Source organism: Ostrea edulis, chromosome 2 (assembly GCF_947568905.1).
Source record: "Ostrea edulis chromosome 2, xbOstEdul1.1, whole genome shotgun sequence".
NCBI classification, from domain to species: Eukaryota; Metazoa; Mollusca; class Bivalvia; order Ostreida; family Ostreidae; genus Ostrea; species Ostrea edulis.
The window spans coordinates 24023074-24039417 of record NC_079165.1 but is presented as its reverse complement, the minus strand read 5'-3'; the positions used below and the strand labels follow the sequence as shown (position 1 = coordinate 24039417).

The 16344-nt window shown below is 36.8% G+C and overlaps 1 long non-coding RNA gene across 1 annotated transcript in view; it reads right to left on the bottom strand.

Moving 5' to 3' along the window:
* Positions 1–16344, bottom strand: part of LOC130052185 (uncharacterized) — a 28084-nt gene that overhangs the window by 6196 nt on the left and 5544 nt on the right. Inside the window, exon 2 of the long non-coding RNA XR_008800566.1 lies at positions 15202–15267. This is a non-coding gene — a long non-coding RNA (uncharacterized LOC130052185). The remainder of the gene's footprint in view (positions 1–15201; positions 15268–16344) is intronic.

The following is a 16344-nucleotide window of genomic DNA, read 5'->3' as shown; positions in this document are numbered from 1 at the left end:
CTTATTTTGTCCACAATCTGTAGTTATCTGTTTTCCTGTATCTTACGGAATAAACAACCATTTGTATGTTCTTGAAAAATAAATATATTGATTTGTTTGCAGCTTACTCCCTTTTTCAGTGACCTGTTTTTCCTGTATCTTGTACGCCGGAATAAACAACCAAAGAACCTATTCATTTATGTATTCTACAAAAAATGCTATATATCCTTGAACAGACAGTCATTGAAATGCATGCAAATCTACACAAATTTTTTAAAATATCTTTCCCGCTGAGCAACCCCTTTTCCCGGGAATATTTATATTTCCCTTTCAAACGCGTAATTTTTTATTTTAGCATGGTAGAACGAGTGTATATATATACTCCTGTTATTTTCACCGCGGTGCAGATTAGTTTGAGCCTTTTAAAATGTCTTATTTAAAATGATCCCCCAAAACATTCTAAATCCCATTTTTTAATATCTCTCCCCCAACGAAAACACTTTTCCCGGGAATACTTCCCTTTCAGACGCTTATTTGGCTTGTTATAACGAACTTCGCCTCGCTATATATACTCCCACTATTTGCACCGCGGTGCAGATTAGTTTCAGCCTTTTAAAACACCAAGTCTCGTCACTCTATATATACTACTCAAAATTTGATAAGGAACATAGATATTTTTCTGTTTAAAAAATTAATAACTGCATAACTGGCAATATTGTGTCCAAGTGAAATCAAAAACGTCTTCAACAGACTTGCACGTGCATTTCATGCCATGGGAAATGCGTTTCTCATCACAGTTTATGCTTTTGTTACCATTGCACGATTTTCACTCGGGCATCGGTGTTTGATTCTTTCTAAAATTTCAAACTCACTTGAGTGTTTACGTTTATCAACACAATGCCTCCTCAAGGCGTCGCCTGACGACAGAACAACTGGGCAGATGTATTGGAATGCTTGACGCTGGCTATTTACAACATGACATTGCAAATGCACTTAACTACAGCCAGAGCGTTGTAAATAGGGCCTGGAACCGACAACAAACTTTTGGTACAGCAGCACACAGACATGGGGATGGTCGTCAGAGGTCGACAACCCAACGCCAAGACCATTTTGCGGCTCTTCAGGCACGATACCATCCCTTCTGGACAGCAACTAGCCTACGTAACGATCTCCTGAACGCCTCGGGGGTGAATAGGTCCACTCAGACGATACGGAATCGGATTCACTATGCAGGTCTCCACTCGAGAAGGGCATGTGTTCGGGTCCCTCTGACTGTTTTTCACTGGTGGGAGCGATTGGACTGGGCTGAAGATCACGTCACTTGGACACAGAACGATTGGCTTCACGTTCTGATCACCGATGAGTCCAGGTATTGTTTGGACTTTACAGACAGGAGGCACCGAGTGTGGCGACGACAACGTGAACGTTTCCATGATGTTAACATCAGTGAACATGACCATCATGGTGGTGGTTCCATCATGGTCTGGGGTGGAATCAGCAGGGATGGAAGAACAGATCTCCATGTCCTGGAGAGAGGAACAATGACGGGGATGCGATACCGGGATGAGATCCTCGATGTTTACGTCAGACTCTACGCTGGTGCTGTTGGCCCAGAGTTCATCCTGATGGATGATAACACCCGTCCTCATCGCGCCAAGGTGGTGGAGCATTACCTTCAGCAGGAGACAATTGTCCGTATGGACTGGACAGCGCGCTCGCCGGACTTGAACCCAATTGAGCATGTATGGAACATGCTGCAGGTTGCCATTTCACGCCGTAGAGCACAACCCACGACTTTGGCAGAGCTCGGAAACGCCCTCGTGGAAGAGTGGAACAACCTTCCCATTGGAAACATCCGGGTGTTTATTGACAGCATGGCTCGACGTTATCAAGCCGTCATTGATACAAGGGGAGGTCATACCCGGTATTGACACTTCATCGAGTAAGTGTAATGATGGACTATCCCCAAAAACTGTGTAATTCTTTCTCTGGTTTGCTGTTAACTTTTTGTAATGAAATGCCTTTTGGTGTTGTTATCAGATTTCAAGCATTCCGTATTGATAAAAGTTCATGCCGTTCATGAATTTTCATTCATAACCTGAGTAAACACGTTTCTGAGTCAAATTTATGTCTTTTGTTATGTTAGTGGTAAATTACACATATATAACCAAGTGATCCTTATCAAATTTTGAGTAGTATAGTAGCTTTCGATAGATGAGCTAGGTGTAAAAAAAGAGTGAGAGAAAGATATACCAAATCCTGATGGAAATAATAATGATAAATAAATAAAGACATATAATAACTCACTCTGAGCAAAATGTGATTACCTCCACCCTGGTTCTGTCAAAAATTATATGAAGAAAAAGTAAGATTACTGTACATGTACTTGATCCGAAAAATAGAAAAAGAAATGTGAATAAGATTTTATTAAAATTCGTATCATACTAACGTCGGTCTGATCGGCGCATTGGGAGGCAGACTAAAAATAGTAAAATGATGAATTCCTTAATGCTTCACTTAAAATTTTAATTTTAAAAAAAATCATGTAAATAAAAGAGACAGAATGTCCACTCTACGCAAAATTTATCACGGCAGAATGCTTTATTCGAAACATAAGTTCTCTGGTAGTCATTGAACAATTAATGCTTCGGGAAGATTGTGGATCCGCCACTCAATATGTGCATTTTTCTTATCAAAACCACATCAAAGAGATCGTCATGGTGGACTCCGGGGAAAATCTCGGCTGTCAAGGTATTTATTCATTTTTTTTTCTTACTCGAGAATTTCACGGACGGTAACACTTAAAAGAAAAGCTCTTGTGTGAGGAAACTCCACCTCCTGTTAGTTTCAGCCAATGAAAAGGTACGATAAATCGTTGGCTCTCTTAATATTAACATTATTTCAATAGAATAGATCAACAACACAGTGTTGGCAGTCTTTGTCATGACTTCACTTGAGTAATACAAGTTAAATTCATTTCACAATCACTATTCCAGTTCACTATATTATTGTATTATATAATAAGTCATTAAACTACAATGTATGATCTACATCGACTTTGGTAGTTATGACGTAAGATCAATGCTCAATAAAGTGATCTATCAATATTTCAATTTAACAACACTTCAAATCAATCAACATTTCAATCAATCAAACAACAATCAACATATGAATCAATGTTTTCAATCAATGAAAGTTTCAATCACTTAATATAACAATCAACCAGGTAATCAATGTTTTCAATCAGTCAATATATTCAATATGTCAATCAAGATAAGCCCGATTATTGGCCATGGACCTGGAAGAAAACAGAATCCGGTGCAGGCTTGAGCAAAAATTCGGCAATATGTCTTCATGCATGATCAAGAATATGCATACATAAAGGTATCCGCCAAAAGCGGGCAAAATTTTGCACCAATGCGATGACAAGGAGATTGCGCATCTAGCTGGAGATAAACACCTTGGCGTTGCTATGTACAATATTGAGCAATCACTCACGTATGCCTATGGTGTTTACAAATATAACCTGAGCAGTATTGGACAGATGTGTTCCATCAGGAAATAAAATTGGGGTACATTGCTGGAGATCTGGGTATTTAATGTATGCACCCTTACATTGTACATGACTGGGGCTATAGACTTGTTAATTCTTATCCGAGCTTTCTCACCTGCAATGTTTGAGATCATGTGCCTATAATAGTTTCCTGGGAGTATTTGTGACCATACAAGCGAATTTCATATATGGTTGGGGCCTACGCAATGGCGGATTGCCTATACTGTTGCCCCCACAATGTATCAGTACCAAATCTAGATGACTCATTTGTCCAACGAGATGATTGACTGGGCTCGACATGGTCCCAAACCGTTCCACTCTTACCAGACCAAAATATATGCTATTGGAGATTTACGCGAGTGTTTCCAAATTGCTTGTCTGCGTAAAGAATTATTGAGGACCCGATAATCCAAAGAGTAGTGTAACCTGCAAACTTAGCACTCAAATATGATAATGTTGAGGTCGTAAGCGTTACCATTAAAATCTAATATAAGAATGGAATACATGTGATTTCCCTCTTACTTTAGACTTGAAGTCCTTGTCCAAAACGCCTTGCAAGTACAAGTGAGTAGCCCCACCTATTCTGAATGAGTGTGATTTAATTATAGATGTGTCTAGGCCAATGAATTTCGCAGCCTTGTGTAGCACTGATGTGAATTGATATTTAGTAAGAGGCTAGGATTCAGGTGGCAGAAAAGGGGGGCCTTGAATTTAAGGCCTAATTGACAAAAGTTGTGGATGTTAGTTTGAGAACTGAGGGCAATATGTATCGTGGCACCCCTATGAAATTGGTCGGTTTTTGAGTCTTTGATAAGCAAACTAATTGGTACATCATCAATGGTGACATCTTGGAAGGATAACGTGGGTGTAAATTTACTGGTATAAGTAAATTCACTAATGCGCAATAGTGCAAAAAATGCTGATTGAAAAGCAGTTGAGAACATTATAGCTTCGTACGAGTTAGATCACACTGTGGGTAAAATAGATATCCGATTCAACATTGGCAAGGAAGTTGGGGATCGTAGGTCTTTTGCTGGATTTAGCCTATGGAAACCTTCCAGCATCTTCTTAGCCATGAAGGTTTTAGTGTTGCCAATACTCCCCTCTAACTAAATGTTGTAGCTAATACTGCTTAAATAGCATCTTACTGTTGAGTATGAAGCTTGACTTGCTCGGAGGTAGTTAATGTAGTTAATGATCTCATTGACTGGTGGAGGCCAAATTAAATAAAAGTTATACTTTGACCAAAAGGTTTGAACAGAGTTGACTGGTACTGCTTTGGGCGATAGGGTCTACAATTAGCCTTAGGTTGTTGAGTACAACTTTGCTGACCTGCATTGAAATGACTGGAACTCATTTAAAGTTAAGGTGTTGAGTATAACTTTGTTGTGCCGAGTTTGTATGGGATGGGTTTAACCTAGGAAATTAAGATGATTGGCAAGACCAGCAGTGTATACGCGGAGGGACTTGTTACAATGCGTGCACGCATGTTGGAAAGAACACGGGTTTGGAATATGAACTTTTCAGGTTGTAGTCAAAACACTTGCATGATGATGATTTAGGCTGATTATCAATGGGATGGGGTTGAGGCTGCATGTATAAAAGCCATAGTTCTGCGTCAATGGATCCGAATGATAGGGAAGAGTTTCTTGACATTTTAAGGCGGAACTGTCTGTCATATTCCAGCCAGTTCCAATTAGTATTCCTACTGTAGCCTAATCGTGATGTGTGTATGCATTTTAATATTCCCTGAATGTATGACGGGTGCCTAGCGAGATAAATGCTTGAAAATATCAAAAATGCGTCTACCCAATTTTGAATAGTAGTAATCTTATTTGGCTTAGTTTTGGGTTCGATAACCAGTTGATCTTCTACAATTGAGAATTTGTGAAGATCATGTGTATCTGATTCCGTATGAAGGACTTTGGACAGATCAATGCAATATATTGTTTTGACCAGATTTTTTCCTTGATGGCCTGGGGGACATGATACCAAACTCATCGGCAATGCTTAATAAAGGATTTTCACCTGAGTTTCCTGATGGTGCATCCAGTACTACAGGTGTAGGAGGCAGCTCTGGCGCGGGCAGAGACGCTGGTTGCGGGGCTTGTTCCCCCACAGATGGCGTGGCAAGGGCCTCAACTAGTGGTTGAGTAGGCAGGCTAACTGAATGGTGTATTTGAACTGGATGCGAGGTCTGGGCCGTTGAGGTAGGAGGAGCCATGACCATTTCAGCAGGGGTTCTGACTGGCCTAGCGTAGGGGGATTTTGTTTTTCGTCTACTGCACCTTAACATTTCCAAAATTACGAGATGGCAAGAATAGATGAAGTAATCCCCCGATTGCAATGCAGCCTCTGTTGTTGAAAATTTTGTTTAGAGATGAATTCCAGAAAGGATTTACGATTGGCGCGCCGGTAATATATATAGTGTCCTTCATATTAAGAAGACTTTAATTTTTGATTAAATAAATTAAAACTTTTCATTCATAATTACTTTCTATTTCTTTAGTAACTGATGAGTATGGTATGGGTATTTCGGCCCTCGTGCTACTGGGTCTTTTAGTGCTGGGCTGGGTATTGCAGCACATCATTCATCGTTTTGGTGGGGACTACCGCACCCCAGTCCAGAGGGCTGATCGTCAGAGGACTCCGCCAGACGAAGAGTCTGGAGGTATCGAGGTAAATATTAATTTCAGATTACAACAGAATACCTTTAAGGAATCAGTGTTAATCTCACACTCTATTATGTTATGTGTACCGTCATATGTAACATAATCATGTGTTGGTAAGTCTTATTCCATATTCTTTATCATTTAAACAGGACACTGAGTTGAAACAGCCTTATAAAACACGAAGCGATGCAACGAAGGCCAGGAAATAAGTATTGTATTACCAATATAAATACAAAATGTAGGCTTTAAACTTTTCATTAATTCTGTGAAAAACTGTGAAAACTAAAGACTGTTTGCCTTAGCTTTCGATTACCATTTTCAGTGGCGTAGCTTGAGTTAATTAATGTATATTCCTATTGTACGGCGAGGGGTCTGGGTCCCAGTGGGTCCAGGGCAGGGCCCTGGTAGGGGGTCCGGGGGAGGCTAATGTACCGCAGATACTGCAGACACTTATTTTTCACCTATGTTTGTAGCATTTAATAGGTTTTTTATGTGTACGCCCGGGCGTTTTGACGTAAACGTAGCTACGCGTCTGATTTTGTGATGTTTATTTTAAAAAAGGGGGGTATTGTATGTTGTGTGTTTCATTATTATTATTATTTTAATACGCCCTGAAACTGATGTTTATTCTTATCTAGCATATTTATGGTATCTTGAGTTTTCATGTTTTATATGTACAATGAGGATAGGTACAGCTTTTAATGTTTTATTTATTTTCTATGTATTATGTATATAACATTCTGTTGTAAGGTATATATGCATTGTAAAGCACCTTTCAGCGTACATAGTGCATGAAAAGGGTGCTATATAAATATGGTATTATTATTATTAACCTCTTAAATTTTTGTCTCATGTATTTTTATTTTTTTTACCAAATTTCAAATCTTATTAATTCTGTACAACCTCTTCGTCTATTAGATCTGAAAATAAATCAGTTTTATTACTGAGGTGGTAATGCCATAATTAAATCGATTTCTTTTTCAGATCGAGTTTACAGATTTTCATTTTGTTAGTTTTTAAATCAATCATTAAAATTCACAGACATAGATAGCAATGAATACTTGTTTTGTTTTCTTTTATTGACTGGATAATCTCTCTGTCAAATACACAAGGTGAATTGATTGCCACGTGAAGTTCATTTAAAATGTCACCTCAAGACGCCGCTCTCGGGGACACTACTCGCATTTGTGTTTAATCCGTATCAAATATCAGAATTGAAAACTTTTGAGATACCGTAAACGACAGATTATTTAAATGTATCAGGTCGTGACCCATATCTATGTGGTTTTACTTTGATTGAAAAGAAACACTCAAGGTAGATGCTTCGTTACATGAATAATATTTCAATGTCGAAAATCTCACGTGGGTAGAATTTTTTACTTGTCAAATTAAAACACGGGATTGAGTACTTTATTTGGCATTGATTATCAATGACCTATTGAATTCTACAAAGACCGTGTCAAGTTTTTCCGTATTCCCTCATTGACTCGGACATTCCGGACTCGGATTCTTTGTTATCAATTTACATACTCTGGTTGACAATTGAAGAGACTTCTCCCAATGACGTTCTGAAATTACTCGAGGTCATGCGACCGCATCCTCTATTATGTTAAACACTAATGCTTTTCTATTTATTGTTGGATTGATTTTTTTTAATTTTTAGTTCTATTGTGAAAAGTATGTGTTATACGACCGTCTTTGATTACCATTCAATAGATCTAAAAATAGAAGAAATTGGATTCATTTAAAAATAGATGATCTCCGTTCAATAGATAGCTGTCCTATTACTCTCTTTGATTTCCGATTCATTCTTCGCAAGAATAATCGATCGTGTCCTATGATACCCCTTTGATCTTCGATCAATCGATCCCATAAGTAGATCAAGGTTGTAATAGGACCCCTTCTATTATTCTCGATAACAATAGCTCTGTTGTAATACGACCCCATTCTATTGTTCTCGAGAACAATAGGTCTATTGTTTAACCCCCAACCCCCCTATACAGACCACTATACTACTCATGATAATTGTGAATCAAATTGTATTCTGATAAAGAATATGTGTGCCAACCAACATAAACTTTCAATTAATTGAATTGATGATAACATTAATTCATCAGCTGAATTGATGCGCAATTTAATTGAATTAATGATATCTTCAAATGAATTAATGATATCAACAATTGAATTGATGTGCGGTACAATTCAATTGAAGAGAGCAATAATTGATATAATACACGCGTTAAATCAATTGATGAGAGCAATAATTGAATTGATGCGCACATTAATTCATTTGATGAGAGCAGTAATTATCTCAATTATTGTTCTTTTCAGTTGAGTTAATATATGATATCTTTAATTCATTTGAAGAAAGCAATAATTCTGTTAGAGAGAGCAACTATATAATTAAAGATATCTTCAATTCAACATATCCACAATTGAATTAATGATCTCTTTAATTGAATTGTTGCTCTCTTTAAAAGAATTGATGCGCGCATAATTTCTTTATACAAAAGCATTGTAAATAATTAAAGATATCTCCAACTGAATTAAAGAGTTCATCAAATATTTATACCGAGCACTGAATTAATTATTGCGAGCAATATTTCTATGAAATTGATGCTCTCATCAATTGAATTGAAGAGAGCACTAATTGAATTAATGCGTGCATCAAATTTATTATTGATTTCATTAATTCTATTATTATTAAACCTATTATTGTTCTTATTAATTCAATTGATGAGCGCATCAATTGAATACGCAATTTCCGAGTTACCCAACAATTCTCTCCCTTATGGAACTCTTACGCACAGTGAGACACAAAACATACCATCGTCCACACGCGGTGGGTACAAATCCTTATAGCTGCCTTCATATATTGCTTCAAGGCCGATTAATCAGACATCATGCAACCAGCCAATCTACAGGGACACACAATATTAGTAGTCTTTGGTGATCAGGTCTTCCAACAGTCTGTTGGAATTCTCATGGGCACGAATTGTCCTCCATTGTTAGCTGACCTGGTTCTATATTCATATGAAGCAGAATTTATTCAGAAACTTCTACGCGAGAAGAAAAAATCTCTCGCTGTGGCCTTCAATTCGAAATTTAGATATATCGATGACGTTTTGTCTATTAACAATAATAGCTTTCATTCATATGTCGATTTGATATATCCCTGTGAGTTCGAAATAAAGGACACCACAGAGTCGCCCACTTCTGCTTCATACTTAGATATTTTATTGAAAGTAGACATTAACGGCAAATTGACAACTCAACTGTATGACAAACGGGATGATTTCAGCTTCTCCATCGTCAACTTCCCATATTTATGTAGCAATATTCCATTATCACCTGCATATGGTGTTTATATATTTAACTGATTCGATATGCAAGAGCTTGTTCTGCGATAGTCAGTTTTTGAATCGTGGTAAGCTACTGACAAGCAAGTTGATGGTATAAGGGTTTCAACAGTCTCGATTGAAGTTAGCATTTCGCAAATTCTATGGTCGTTATAACGATCTACTTCGTCAATACAACCTCGCACTGGTTAAAATGCTGTCTGACGTGTTTCATACCGATTGTTAAGCCGTTCTTGGCACACTGATTTTGACTGCGGATAACTCCGTTTACCTGATTAGGATATAAGGCTCACGGCGGGTGTTACCGGTCCACAGGGGATGCTTACTCCTCCTAGGCACCTGATCCCACTTCTGGTGTGTCCAGGGGTCCGTGTTTGCCCAACTATATATTTTGTATTGCTTATAGGAGTTATGAGATTGATCGCTGTTCGTTATCTTCACCTTGCATCTGTAAGTTTATTAGTATTTAATAATAAATCAGTTCAAACAAAAATGGATAATCACCATTTTTCTTTGATTAAAATATCACTCGTGCAGAGGAGGAAATAAAAAATCATTTCATATTTAATCTAATGGCCTAATTCAGACAAATATTTTTGATACGGTCAATTTAATGTATACCAACGGCTAATATAAACAAACTTTACACTTTCATGACTTTTATCCGTATTTACATAGCTAGTCTATAGTATATGGATACATCTTGTACCCACCCAAGCGTTCAGCAGAACACTTAACGTATCTCCATCACAGAAGAGCTGATATCTTGGAAGTTGCGTATTGAAGAGAGCAATAATTGAATTAATGCGCTCATTAAATCAACTATTGCTCTTATTAATTCAATTGATGCGCGCATTAATTCAATTGACGAGAGCAATGATTGAATTGAAGTGCGCATTAATTCATTTGATGAGAGCAATATTTGATTCAATGCGCGCATTAATTCAATCAAAGAGACCAATAATTGAATTGATGATATCTTCAAATAATTGAAGATACCTTCAATTATTTGAGTTTATGTTAATTTGGCGCTCCATAGACCTGGACATTTGACATGCTATTAATAAAAATCTGACCTATTCAATATTTTCTGAACTATTTAAGGTATATCTTTTATATCTTGTTTATATATTTTTTATGACAAGACCTTTCAGACCATGATCTTTGACCTTGAACTCAGAGTTTGACCTACTTTTAACAAAGCATAACATATTAGATATTTTCGAAACTACTTTAGGTGGGGCTATAGAATTTTGTATATATAACCTTGTACACAATGGTGTTTGATCTTTTAATCTTGGAGTTTGACCTACTTTTTCAAAAAAAATCCCAGAACTATTCAATATCTCCTGATCTATTTCAAGATTTTCATATTTTGTATATAAGGTCTTTTTTACTAGACCTTTTTATGTTGTGAAGCTTGACCTTCTAACCTTGACCTGAAAGTTTGACATATTTTTAATAAAAATCTTACCTATTTGATAATATCTTTAGAACTATTTAAGATAGAGCTTCCATATTCTGCATATAGGTTTCTTATGGCAAGGTCTTCCTATCATACCACAATCAATGACCTTGTGACCTTGGTCTTATCCAGAAAAGAAAGAACGTATTAGTCATATTGGTGTTGAGACATATCTGTGTTGTGTGAATTCATTTTCAGCTATGTTGTGATCTTTTGTGGCTAGGTTGGGACTACAATATGGGGTGGAAATTTTTCATGGGAATAAAGATTGATAAAAAAAAAATTTAAATATCACAACAGCCGAACAATGGCAGGGCCAAGGTGACTTAGGTGAGCGATGTGGTCCATGTGCCTCTTGTTATATGAATATTTAAACTGCTTTAATGAGAACGAGCTGCCTTTCTGCGACTGGTAGAAACAAACCTATACTTCATCGCTGGCTCATCCAACCTATGGCATATTTAAGTTTTTCCAATGCCCCTGTCCTTGTCCAAATGATTTGGATGTTGATCATAACACGTACTTATATTGCTATAATCAACGGTGTGCATATACTGTCTCTCCACAATACAGATTCCATCCGAATTATTAAAAAAAAACATTAGCAGATCTTTTTCCAAGTAACCTTGACTTGACTATGACCAATGAACGCCATTTGAGGGACGGTCACATTATCAAATCGCATGATGTCCATTGTCTTTGTTAGTAGATCCCATCATGTGCCGTCTCACTTTATATGTCCCAGTGATGTGTACATTGTAAATATACAATAAAGATATTCCAAAAATGTAACTGTTTGTATTAGTAAATATCACGTTTTCGGGATTGGAAGTAGAAATAAAATCACTGATAATTAGATTTTTATTGATACGTAACAGGAACGAAAAATAACATTTGTGGATAATCTTTGATGTCATACTACGTACGGTACGATATACCCGTGATTTACCGAAATACCCTCAGAAAACACCGAAATACCACTCCAATAACCTACCGAATTACCCCCAAAAAATTCATTTTGAATTATTGTAATTTCAATATTTTTAAGAAGTATTTTATAAAACCAAACACTTATTAATTTATTGAATTTTTCTTGCATATTTCACACCGGAAGTGGCTTGATACAAGAATCGTAACTCTCGTTAACTATCATAAAGGTCGATAAAATTTCGCCACATACAAACATACTTGTACGAATATTTCTTTATTTATTTTATTTTAGGTGAACAATTAATGATTGCTTTCTCATTATAGTTATTTGCAAGCTTATTTTGGCGTTAGATATTTCGGAACGACACCATATTAAATCAGTGTGCTCTTCTGCTCAGAAAAAAACCTGAGCAGGTAATTTTCTCCTCCTTGTTATAGATAAAGAAAGCAATATCATCTGCTTGAAACAAACTAAGACCTGTAAAGTTTACATATTTCTTATAGCATAAGTAAATTTGGCTTAAGAATAGTTGATAACAAATAATAAGATTTCCAATGAATATGAACGAATAGAAACAAAGATTATTGTTATCTTTTAGGTATTTTTAACAATTCGCATGTTTCCAAAATATACAAAATTATCTTCGTCTTCCTTATGTTTATAGTAATTAATTCTAATAATTAGTTCGCCTAAATATTGCGATAATTAGCCACAGTGCGAATTTAAACTTAAGCCCCGATTTCAAAAAGTGTCGTCAAATAGGTGGTCACGTGATACAGTGACGTCATATGCAACCTTATTCGATCAACTGATTGTGTAAATAATGTTGAGATATTTTTTAAAAGTCGGGGCCTAATTTGTTCCCCATGGACAACATTTATTTCGATGTTGACAAATTGTCACGAGTATTATATATGTTTTAGCCACCAGTGCACACAAATAGAGATGTCAATACCCAGTTTGGGTCAGATATAACGAGAAAAGCGAGTATGAAATCGGCACTGTGCTAGGTAACGAATCTTGTGAAGATGTAGTAATGTAAAAGTTATACGGTACCAATTTTGATGCACCAGATGCGCATTTCGACAAATAATGTCTCTTCAGTGATGCTCAACCGAAATGTTTGAAATCCGAAATATCAATGTTTTAGAGCTAGATATAGCCAAAAACAGCGTGCCAAAAAAGTGGAGCCAAATTCGTCTAAGGATAAGAGCTATGCATGAGGGAGATAATCCTTAATTTTGAAATGAATTTCTAAATTTTATAACAGCAATTAAATATACATCCGTATTTTCAAGCTAGTAACGAAGTACTTAGCTACTGGGCTGTAGAGACCCTCGGGGACTAACAGTCCACCAGCAGAGGCCTCGACCCAGGGGTCAGTAAGTAATGTTTACATGGGTCGCTGTCTAAATACGACTTGGTACCTAATGCTATTCCTTTAAACATCTGTTATTGGGGGCTTTTGTTAAATAAACACGGCAATTATTATATTCATTTTTGGATTGTATAAATTATGATACGTTACATTGTTAACAATTATGCATACTGTCACGGGTAATCAAATAAAAAGTGGAAATGACGATACTTTATTTTGATAAAGTAATTTTATTATAATCCTAATTTTTGAATTGGGAATTTTATATGCCGTCAGGAAATGGGAACACGGCGTTATACTATACTTACGAGTTCGTTTGTTGAAAAAGAATGAAAACATTTAACTCAATGTTGTTATCGATCTCCATCTGAACAACAATAATCTTGTGGATTTAGAAAAGCCTATGCACATGCTGATCGTGTGTGATTTTAATCTACCTAATGTAGACTTTGTGAACCGTTACACCACATGTGGAGAGGAAAGCTTTGAATATAAATTCTTGGACCGAAACAAAGATATGCACCTTTGTTAACATGTGAATATGCCTACCAGACCTATTGAGGATCAGACCGAAAACATATTAGATCTAATCTTTACTGATGGAGAAAATATGGTAACCGATCTGGAATCAATAGCACCCTTAAGACAAAGTGATCATGTAGGTAGATCGAACTTGAACACTATCTACACACTTAGACCCGGGTAAAGGAGACGATGTCGAGAGGAGTTAAAACTACTGGAAAGGGGACTATGGGGCTATAAATAGAAAGGAGACTATGAGGCTATAAATAGAAAGGAGACTATGGGGCTATAAATAGAGGTTTATTTGCAACAGCCTGAGATAGTAAAATTGCGGATAAAGACATAAAAGAGAGTTGAAAATATTTTAGAGATATGACTGACAATATATGTACCACACACATCCCAATCAAACAAACTAAGAAAGAGAAGAGGCGTCCTGAATGGATGATAAACCAAGTACATTGTACATTATAGTGTTAAGAAAAAATATGAACTCTACAAGAAAGGCAAAGACAACGAACAGTGATCAATCTCATAACTTCAACAAGCAATACAAAATATAGAGTTGGGCAAACACGGACCCCTGGATATACCAGAGGTGGGATCAGATGCCTAGGAATCTCAAACAGACGTAAAACAAACACTTACTAATAGATTTATGCACAACAATCTCAGTCGAAAACCTGCATAGAACAATATAATTCTGGAAAGAGAAGAAAAGCTCTCTATTACTGGGTGTGCCATCCTAGTGTGCGGTGTTTGGTTAATGTCATAATTTAGAATTGTCTGTTCACCTTATCATACAGTCTCGTTTAACGTCAGTAGTTCGCAAATTCTATGGTCGTTATAACGATCTAGTAGCCTGGGGGGGATTTATCTAAACCTGAACAACCGCTGTTCATTAAACAGGGTTCAACGTCAATTGAGTTTTCAATCGGTGAAATAATGTAACAAGTCAATAGTGCTGTTACCATGGTTAATAACAAATCTGATTGAAGAGGTACACACACATATATGTAACATCAAGGGAACTATTAAATTTACAAATCTACCCCACCCTCCCAATCTTAGTTTTACAATTGCTGCTGTAATAGATTTACACAGGTAGTGAATGTTCCTTCATAACCCCAGACACTAACCCCCCACCCACCCCTGTTTAAAAGTTCTAGATCTGTCTTTAGAAGATGTTGTTTGAAATATGAAAACCAACGTGTTATTCTAAACAACAAATTGGGACCTAAGGTATTGTTCATGGTCATCCATGAGAACAAGACTTTAATTTCTGTTGGAATACTGACATTCTACAAGCAACAATGTATTAAACAGCAGATATCTGTTTTACCTGTCAGTGTTTCCACTATATCATCTTCTAAAAGTGTTTGGAACTCACAAAAAAGAATTTGGAGATCTACAAAATATTGTGAAATTGAATATCTCAAATCGTCAGTTTACATAAATTTGTTATTGAAAAAGTACATATACTATACAGGATTCTAAATAATTTTTTAAGTAGCAGTAGGAGGGATTTCCTTGTCTAAGACATTAAACAATCGAATTGAAATGATACGTGAAACATTTAAATGTTTCGGACTAATGCAAGGTAAAGATAACGAACAGTGATCAATCTCATAATGTGTTGCAATGCATCATTGATCAATATTTGATTAGCATTTAAGAGTTAGGTCACTTGTCATAACTTTCCCACATTCATTTCCCCATTTTGCAAATATACATTCAAATCATATTTTAAATGGGTGCAGGCCACTGACGAACAAGGTGATGTTAAAGGGGTTTCAACAGTCTCGTTTAAAGTCAGCATTTCGCAAATTATATGGTCATTATAATGATCTAGTTTGCCGATGCGACATGTCATTAGGTCAGATGCTGTTTGAAGTGTTTCATACCGATTGTTAGAGCGTTCTTGGCACAGTGATTCTGAACTACCGATTCCCTCTTTTACCTGATCAAGATATTGGGCTCACGGCGGGTGTGACCGGTCGACAGGGGATGCTTACTCCTCCTAGATGCCTTATCCCACTTTTGATATATCCAGGGGTCCATCTTTGCCCGACTATTTATTTTGTACTCCTTATAGGAGTTATGAGATTGATAACTGTTGTCTTCACTTTTTCATGCTTAAAACTTGAGCATGACACACACTGGGGTGCTGCCACTTCAACCTGCCCCTTTAATGAAAGGTGAAGATAACGAACAGTGATCAATCTCATAACTCCTATAAGCAATACAAAGTAGATAGTTGGGCAAACACGGACCCCCGTACACCAGAGGTGGCGCCAGGTGCCTAGGAGGAGCAAGCATCCCCCTAATCCATTTGGGCAAAAATGACTAATCCTAATGGAAATTCATACCCTCCTCTAGATTGTGCTATCCTCCGATTGTGATCGCATGCCCATGATATACATGTAGCAGTAAGACCTTCTGTGTCGGAACAATATTATACGAAAAGAAATGCCGATATTAAAGG